Source organism: Pygoscelis adeliae, unplaced genomic scaffold (assembly GCF_000699105.1).
Source record: "Pygoscelis adeliae isolate BGI_AS28 unplaced genomic scaffold, ASM69910v1 Scaffold402, whole genome shotgun sequence".
In the NCBI taxonomy this organism is placed as follows: domain Eukaryota; kingdom Metazoa; phylum Chordata; class Aves; order Sphenisciformes; family Spheniscidae; genus Pygoscelis; species Pygoscelis adeliae.
Genome location: NW_008824411.1, coordinates 8,002,289 through 8,011,210, shown reverse-complemented (window position 1 = coordinate 8,011,210; position 8,922 = coordinate 8,002,289).

Sequence of the window (8,922 nt, the reverse complement as noted above, 5' to 3'; positions counted from 1 at the left end):
CGCCCCCTTTCCCGGCGACAGGAGCCCCGCGTTCAGCCGCACCCCGCGTCTTTCCCTTTCCCGTCGGTACCCTCCAGCTGGGATGCGGGATGCCCCGCGTTAAGCGCTGCCGGACCCGGCGCCCCCGGGGGGATGTCGCGGTGTTATCAGGCGGGGATCCGCATTTAAACCTTTTGTGTCGCCGGCAGTCAAGTACAGGATGCGGGTGCAGGCAGGGCTGCGCCGGCTCTGATTAGTATTAATGAGGTACTAAAGGCGTGGGAGGTACTGATACGGTGGGTCCCGTCGCCCCAGACTTACTGGTGTGTGTTAAATCGGCACCTTTATTATTTATAAAAAGGATGTTAGAACCTTGAGGAGTCTGGCCAGCGTACAGGACCCGGTGTTGTTCCCCCTTCTTTCTCAAACTCCCTGGTATGTAACCTTTTAAAATTAGCTTGATTTATGTGACCGGGCTCTGGTCTGTTTAGGCTCCCAACTGAAATGCAGTCAGGCTTAATCTCTCCATCAGCACCTAAATAGTGGAAATCCTGTTTTATCTTTTCCTTGTCTTTCCCTCTTGTTTGTCTTGGTAATCTAACGATAATTAGTCCCACGTTGCAGAGTAAAGATAACTGTGGACAGTGTCTTGTTTTCCCTCCTGTAACAAATTTGATGGTCCATCCTTGAAAAGGCAGCAGTTGTTGTGCTTGGACGTACAGTTACTATGTGACCATTGCCTAATATAATGTAGAACCTGTAAAAACACTTTCTTTTATTGGTACTTTTTTACATCAGATCCTGTCACACTGGTGGCTGTCCCTGTCTTCTTCCTCCCCTGCCCTGAATCGCAAAGAGATTCTCCAGGTTTTCTCTGGTCTGTAAAACTAGAAGCAAAAGCTCTCTGTTAGCCGTATCTTTGAACTGTTACTGGTTGCATTATTCCTGAAACACAAAGATGACATAAATAAGTTATCTACAAGAACTCTGCTGGATTTCTTGGCTGATTGCAGTTAATTATTGTGAGTACCACCAGTGTTAGCTTCTGCACATATCAAATGAGGAAGATCAGGCTGCAGGTTTTCTGGAGAGCACAGTCTGTTCAAAGACCTTTGTGTTCATTTTGGAAGCTTGAAAAGCTGGTGCAGTGGGACGAGGTTGTCTGTCTGGTGCATCAATAAGCAAAGTTATACTTAGCGCAACTAATTGTAATAGAAGTTTGGGATTTTTAGTAGTTTCCACTGTGTCTAGCTTGCTGCTTCTTGTGTGGCTTTTTTTTGTTACTCTCAGCCTAATGCCGAGACTGTAAAATGTGGCCTTCTAAAAAAATATCTCTGCTGTTGTCAGGGGGAGCTCCGAAGAAAGCAGATTGCCTTCAAATTGTTTGTTTGTTTAGAATACTTTCCAAAGGTAAAATGAGAATGTACTTAAGAAGAGGATGTCTGGCACCAGCCTATCTGATTGTTACCCAAGGTTATATCTTGTATGAGTGGATGAGTGGAAGCATGAATGTGGTTTCAAAATTAGCCGCAGCGAAAAACATTGCTGGTTGATAAAGTCACGTCATATGTTGTGATGTGTTTGTAGCCTGACACTAACGTGTAGATAAATGGGAAAAAATTCCCTGTGACAAAGCAGCTAGCTCACAGGGTATGAAAATCAGCATAGACTTCAAGCATGTAAAAATACATCTCGTAGCCCAAGGACAATAACTAATTATTCCTAGTCTGTGTTTAAAAACAACTCATTATCTCTCTCCCTCATAAAGAATCTGATGTGGTAGTGTCTTCTCTCCTTCCCTATGAAATTGCAATCGGATTAGCTAGTATTTGTTTATTTCCTCCTGCTTATTAGCCTTTCTTTCTTGCATGAACACATCTGGAGAAGTTTGTGGACAATGAATCAAGCTGAAACTGTGCCGTGTTTGTGCACAACTAAATATGGGTTACAAACCTATGAGTGACAAGTGTTATTTATAGGATTAAAAGTAAAGCCTTGCACAGTTGTTTGAGGAACCACAGCAGCATAGCGAAAGAAAACAGGAGCAGAAAGCTTAGCCTTATTGTCTGTATTGTCTGATAAACAATGAGAACACTTACACTAATTATTTCACCATGAATGGCTGGGGGAGGGAAGGAATATCTAACACATGAAAAGTGGAGAAGCATTTTTTAGCATGGCAAGAAATGCAGCTTTTGATGTCATAGCATTTCTTTTCCACATGTCTTTATGAACGTGGACCGCTGCATTGGGTGAGTGTTCCAAATGAAAGGTGACTGTCTGAAAAGTGTCTCAAGTAGTGGAAACACTTGTTTTAAAGAAAAGGAGTTCAGCAGCCACTTGAAGATGACTGTTTATTTCTGTGCATCTTTGTTCTGCAGTGGTGTGCCATCCACTTCGTCTCTATCCAAGGAGGTAATTACTGGCATGAGTGGAGCTGGTCTGGTTGCAGAGCCTGTAAAACTTTGTCTGTAAGCCCAAGAGAAAAGAATTTAGTAGTAAAGTACCATCATTACTGGTCTCTGTGGCTTGCCAGCAGTATGACAGTGATGTGAGTACAGTAGGACTTCACAATGTCTGGGATGTGATTTCAGTGTGACACTGAGGTCTTGTCTGACTTCATGATGAGATCTAAATCATAGCCTGGCTATTTTTGCATTTCCTGCGTTAGCTTCAGTAGTTAAAGTGTAGCTTTTTCATTCTGTGTTCTGGAGGTTTAGCAGCTTCTGGTTAAGTGAATTAGCAAGGACATTATCAAACCATGGAAATAAAATTTCCTTACTGAAGGACAGAGTTTGTAATGTAAGCAGTTTCCTCTAACCTGATGTTTGAATAGTGAACGGGAACAGCAAATTTGCTTGTCAGAGTGATAGGTTTAATTGCTCGTGAAACACAAATCATGTGAGTGTTGTTAGATGATGTTTCCAAGAACTAGTTTTGACACACAACTAATGTTTCTGTAAAATATGTATCAACATGTGTTCTGGATGATGGCTTCCTTTCAGACTCGTGGCATGTGTGTAATGGGTAAGAGGGAAGAGATTGTTTTCCCTGGATTAATGCTATGATTTTTTTTTTTTCTCTGTAAAAGGAATAACTGACTTTTGAAAGCATCCACCGGTGTTTCAAGGTCTTTTTCTCTGCTCTTTGAAACAGATTTTGGGGGGAGGAGGCAGGGGAATAACTGAACTTACAGCGTTCTCAGCGCTAACTGTGAAAACAGAGCAATTATATCGCCTAGTGTGGCTGACTGAACATCCCTGGATTTTGTAGCAATGAATTATAAAGCTAGCATCGCAGCATTGGTGTTAAATGTTGCATGTGATGGGGGCAGAATTGGATTTTGCCTGACTTACAGTCTGTGTCTAAACAGGTTTTAAACTTCTGTAACGGCAGTTGTCAATTTAGTTTCTAGTGTGGCTGCTCTAAGCTTGCTGCAAATGCTTGTGTGCTAAAATGATTAATTTCAAAATAGGAGTTGCTGAAATATGTAGGAAATAGCATGGGGAAGAAGCTGTTCTTTCTTGAATGTTAATCCTGCAAATGGACACTTCTGCTCTGGGGCCTTATCTGGACTAGGAAATGTCTTTCTCTTTTAGCAGTGGTGCTAAAAGATGATAGTAGTTGTACAAACTCGAGTGTAGATTGGACGTGGACACTTTCACCACCTTGTCCTCTAATCCTGCGAGCAGTCTAGAGACATTCCTCACTGCCAGAATAAGCCTTCTCATCCCGCTTCTCCTGGCAGAAAGAGAAGGCTCTTCAAACACAGGCTTGAAGGGCTCCATGCTTTTTCATGGATATTGATCTACAGACAGACCTTCGCTGGCTCTGACTCCAGAAAAAGCCCTAGACCCCATGCAACCAGACAGAAACGTCTCTTGGCTGCCTCAAACCTGAGTTCCAGGCTTTTAAGTATTGGCCCTCAGAAAATATTAGGCTCATGCTCAGGGCTGAAGCCGTGGTAATGCACGTAGTGTCATGTGGAGATTAAAAAACAGCTGTGGCTCGAGCACTGAACAGAAGCATCTCCTAATCATATGAAATTCAGCCCAATTTCTGTGAGTTACCCATTCTAGCAGTCCATTGTCTGCCTTGATCAACTCTTATATCAATGACTCCAACTCTGTTCTCAGGGTTTTCTGATTCTTTTTACAGCCTGCCTCGCTATGGCTTTGTAGGTAGCTTGATACCTACCTTTTTTGGTTTGGTTTTTTTTTTTTTTAATTTCCCCTCCTTCTCTTCTTCCACTGCTTGCAGTTGTACCTAAAAATGCAAAGATTATCTATTTCCAAACCATCTCTCTTTGGATGAGCCCCAACAGGCTTTGGTGATGAATAGCATCTTTTCATTGTCAGCAAATCTTCTCCTTCCAGCCCTGCTCATGCTGCTGGCCAGCTTTTTCTGAGATGTCCATGCGAGGATGGTGAGTGTGAGCCACGACCCTCCCCGGGGTCCATCCTGCCCCCCCAGCCTCCACCCGAGCCGGTGGAGATCCCACCAGGTGGCGGCATCTTCATTGCGGTGGTGCAGGAGCTGCTGAGGACGCCCGAGGCTGCCTGAAACAGGCTGGGGGATAGCGTCCTCTCCACTTCTGCAACTTATCGCGTCGCTCATCTCCAGAAGCTCAATTAAAAAGTTATCTGGAGGCTGTATAACAAGGGATAGGTAGGAAGGGTGTATTTTAATACAAAAACCAAAAAAACCCTCATAACAAATTGAAGTGGCAAGGCAATCTGATAGTTGAGGGACAGCTGTTACAGCTGTAGAGGGTTTTCTTCTGCTTCTTGAGATGTGTGCAGATAGTATAGCTGGGCTAGGTTTTGTATACCGCTGCATTTATGAGTGTGTGCGGAGCTGCGATTCATTGCAGGAGATGGTTTGCTGTTATGAAGGGCTTAACATGAGATAAGCTGAAGGTGTGGATGAGACCCTTGGAAAGCTGAAAGGGAGCTGAAGAGCTGCACAGCATGTCTGTGCCGGCAGTCTTGTGTTGGAAAGTAAAGGTCAGTGTTCATGAGCATTTCTTTCCCTTCTGATCAATAGGCTTATTTTTAACTCACTTAGAAAGTTGGTGCAAAAAAAGATAAACCTTGTTGGGCTGGGAAATGTCATTTCCTGTGTATTTGGACAATGCCTACTATAGTGGTATCTGACCTTATCGTGGCCTTCAGGTACCACTGCAGCCTATTAGTTACAAACATTAAATAATGAAGGTATAAAGCCTTTTTTTCATTTTGTTAAGATGATAAGTAACAATGATTTCTAATTGGTGCCCCATTGTAAAAGACAGAGTTTAATCAAAAACAAGGTTTTGAGTGACTGCATTTGCTACAGATTAAAAATGGACAAGTGTGCTGTGGGTAGATACCGCTTCCCTTGCCAGCCAGCGGTGGGGAGTATCAAAAGATGCGACTGAAGTGCTCTTACAGGTGATCTGCTCATACCTGCTGTATGACAGCTCCTCTGATAGCTCTTTTTGACTGCAGGGAATTCTTACAAGCATGTAGGGGGTAAATTATAGGTCCTCTGTGCTACCACAGCTATTGAATCTCTGCTGACTTTCTTGTGTATTTGCAGTGGTGATTTGGACTGCAGCTGAGGGCTGGATATAGCCTATTTTCTTCTTGGTTGCTTTGCTTCCAAACTTTATTGCAGAATTAGCCCTTTGACGTTAAAACTGCTTGCCCTTCCTCTTTTTAAGGAACATTGACGTTAATTTATACATAAATCGTTTGGGGGGGGGGGGGTTAGGAGTTTTTAGCTGGGCTCTTTCAACTGGCTGTGTTGTTGCAAATGTTGCCTAGGTTACTAATTTATTAAGTCACTTAAATATTTGGAGGCATCAACAATAGTAGAGTGTGTTGGGGAAAATGAGGATGACAGTATTTTAAAACACCAGTTTCCTGACTCCTGTATTTCAGTCACACAATTTATCTCTGGCTGAACATTTTCATGTGGTGCTGTTTCCTATTTTTAAACAATAGGGAAAAAAAGGGAAGATAAGAGGAGCATAACTGTGACCCATTGACTTATTATGAGCTCATGGGTTCCTTTCAACTGATATTTATAGATTTTTATAAAAAATAGCTGAGATTTCAGCATTTTCTTGCATATACGCCTTCTTAGCCCCAAGGTCACAGAGTTAAGTTCTCATTTGAATTCTTTCAAAATCCTCTGTAAAGGCACATAGTAATTATGGAAATACAATTTGTATCTGCAAGGAGAGTAACCAAGTGAAAAGAAAAATTACTGCATTTTGGTTTGTAAACTTCTCACAAAGTCCTTTGTGTGTTTTGACACCTCCCTATCTCAGAAGGCCTTTATCAAAGTGATCAGGAGGGAGTAACGTTTGTTAATTCTCTTTAATGGGGTTTCAAAAGGTCACAAAACTGTAGAAAGGCTCTTCTCCAAGAATTGGGATTATTTTTAATTATAAAGCAAGTTGGAGTAGTGTGAATAATGAGCTCTTGGAGGTGAAGGGGGTCTTTGCACTTAAGTAAATGTAAAACCAAGTCCTAGATTTAGATCCCTTATTATCTAAAGGGATTTTTTTTTTTTAACAGCTGGGAATACCCCATTAAAAATTAGCTCTTATACTGCAAGCACTGGCAGGCACTTAGTTAAACACATTAATTCTGCAAACTGTGGGAAAATGACACCCATTTCAGCAGATGTGCAATGTGTCTGGTGTAGATTTGCATAAGAATGCATATGCTTCTCTTAGTTTCTGGCTTGATTAAAACTTGCAGGCACCTCTTCCCTTTCTGTAGTGCTGTGTCTGCATTCTTGGACATTAGTGGTTTAATTGAAAATGCCCCGTTTTCTTCTGTGTTAAGATAATTCATTTTATTTACTGCACTGTAGAGTATTTATATTTATAGATTTTTATAAAAAATAGCTGAGATATGCTTGGTGTTTTACAGACAGAGGCTGCTTTGCCTGCCTTTTGACATTTGTAACCTGGACCAGAGAAGAAGGGAAATAGCAAAGATGAAAAATGGCAAATGCGTTTGGAAGTGGATGGAGGATTACATGGTATAGTATTGAGGGATGGGAGGGGATCATGTGTATTCAGTCCTTGCTTCCAAGGAGGTGTGGGAATGGAAATCAGTACTGTGATGAGAGGAAGAGAAGTATTTAGGAACCTGTGACTAAAAATCATCACTCATCTCTTAGACTTAACCCCTCCTGATGTTAGGCTTTCACGTAACAGTCCAAAAGATTCAGCAGAACCTCTTCACCTTGGTCCCGTTCCCAATCTGGATGGCATGACAAAAGCATAGAAAAATCTTTCAGGTAGATCACAGATACTGTAGCGTTAATTCTGAGAGAGCTTTCCATACTCTGGGTAGCAGGGAATTTAAGCAAGGTACTGGGAGGCAGGATATTGGAAAATAGGATGAGAAGTTGGATTTCGATGTGAAGTTTCTGACAAGGAGAGAGAAACTAATTAGGAAGTGACATTTTGCGTACATTTTTATCCACGTATGACAAATGGATGCCCACCACCATAAGCCAGGGCTTCGGGAGAAGAGGTTTTGTGTCAGGACGGTTTTTAGGGGTTTTTTGGCATGAAGGAACAAGAGACAATTTAGCAGTATTCTAGACAAAGCTTAATGCTCGAGGAATGCAGGTCTGGAGCTGCACTGCCGCGTCTCCTGCTGGCGATGTTTTTGCATAGGCATGGTAGCCAGCAGAGCACTTTTGGGTTGGCCAGCACTGGAGGGAGCATTATCTCACCAGATGAGAAATGGTTAGCATTGCCTGTACGCAGCACCTCTAGCTTTGTCGTTTTATCAGTTGCAAGCTATTTAGTGGTGTGGAAGTGAGAAGGAAAGGAAGGAAATGTTCTTAGTAGGCAGCAGGGGTCTGCGGGGCTGGGAGCTGTCGCTGGATGGCAGTGAGCCAACTTGCACCCTTAACAGTTTCAAGCTCTCCTGTGGGACGACTGATGTTCCCCAACTCTAGAACAGCAGTGTTTATGTTCAGGCTGAATAAGTTGGAAAGCCTAGAAATTTATGTCATATCCATTTTTTGGGATATCCTTCACAGAAGAACTTAACGTGACTACCTGGAATATAACAGCGTAACTGCATTTTTCCTCTTGGGAAACACATCTTTTACCAGTGAGGGTTTAGAGGAAATACAGATGGGATTGGTACTTCTGGAGGGATTTCTTTTCCATGGTTGGTACTTGTGTGACAGGTAGAGTAAAAAACCTGCTTGCTTTCTTCAGTTTCTCATTACTTGAGTCAGTGGATTGGCTTGAGATAAGCGGAGGTAATTCACACCCTCATTTAGCTGACTCTTTAGTGCACTGATACCCGTCTCAACAAGATAGGGTACAGATGCTGCACTAGTCAGCACAATGTGTAGTATGAGGGATTTCAGGTTTGAGGAAAATGTGTGGAAAGTAGCAGTGGCTGGGAGGGCCAAATTCAGTCTTTGATTCTCTTTAAGGAATTAAATTATCACTTTGCTTCAGTTTGGTGTACCATTTTGTCATGGCAAATGGTGACTGCTTTATTAGCAATTCCCATGCTGCCCATTGGGGTAAAAGAAGGAAGGATCAGTTTCACTTACTTGGACCATTCATTGCCTTGCTATGTGGGTGCATCCAAAATATTAACGGTTTTATTTGAGAGTGCTGCTGTGAGCTGGGAAGGTGAAGAAACAAGGCACAAGTAGGTCAGATAACTTGCCCAAGGACATACAAGAAACTTGGCAACAGAAGTTAAATCTCCCGAGACCTCTACAGTGCTTTGCTTGCATACTTTGAGTTGCACTGCTTCGCATTTGGGATACCTTTAAGCCTGCTACTTTACTTGGATCCTCTTGTGACTATTAATAATCCTCTCAAATACCCTATTAGCTGTCAGATCTGTAGGTCAGCAGGACAAGATGCTCTCAGAGGGGAAACTTTCATTCAGGTGGTAATGT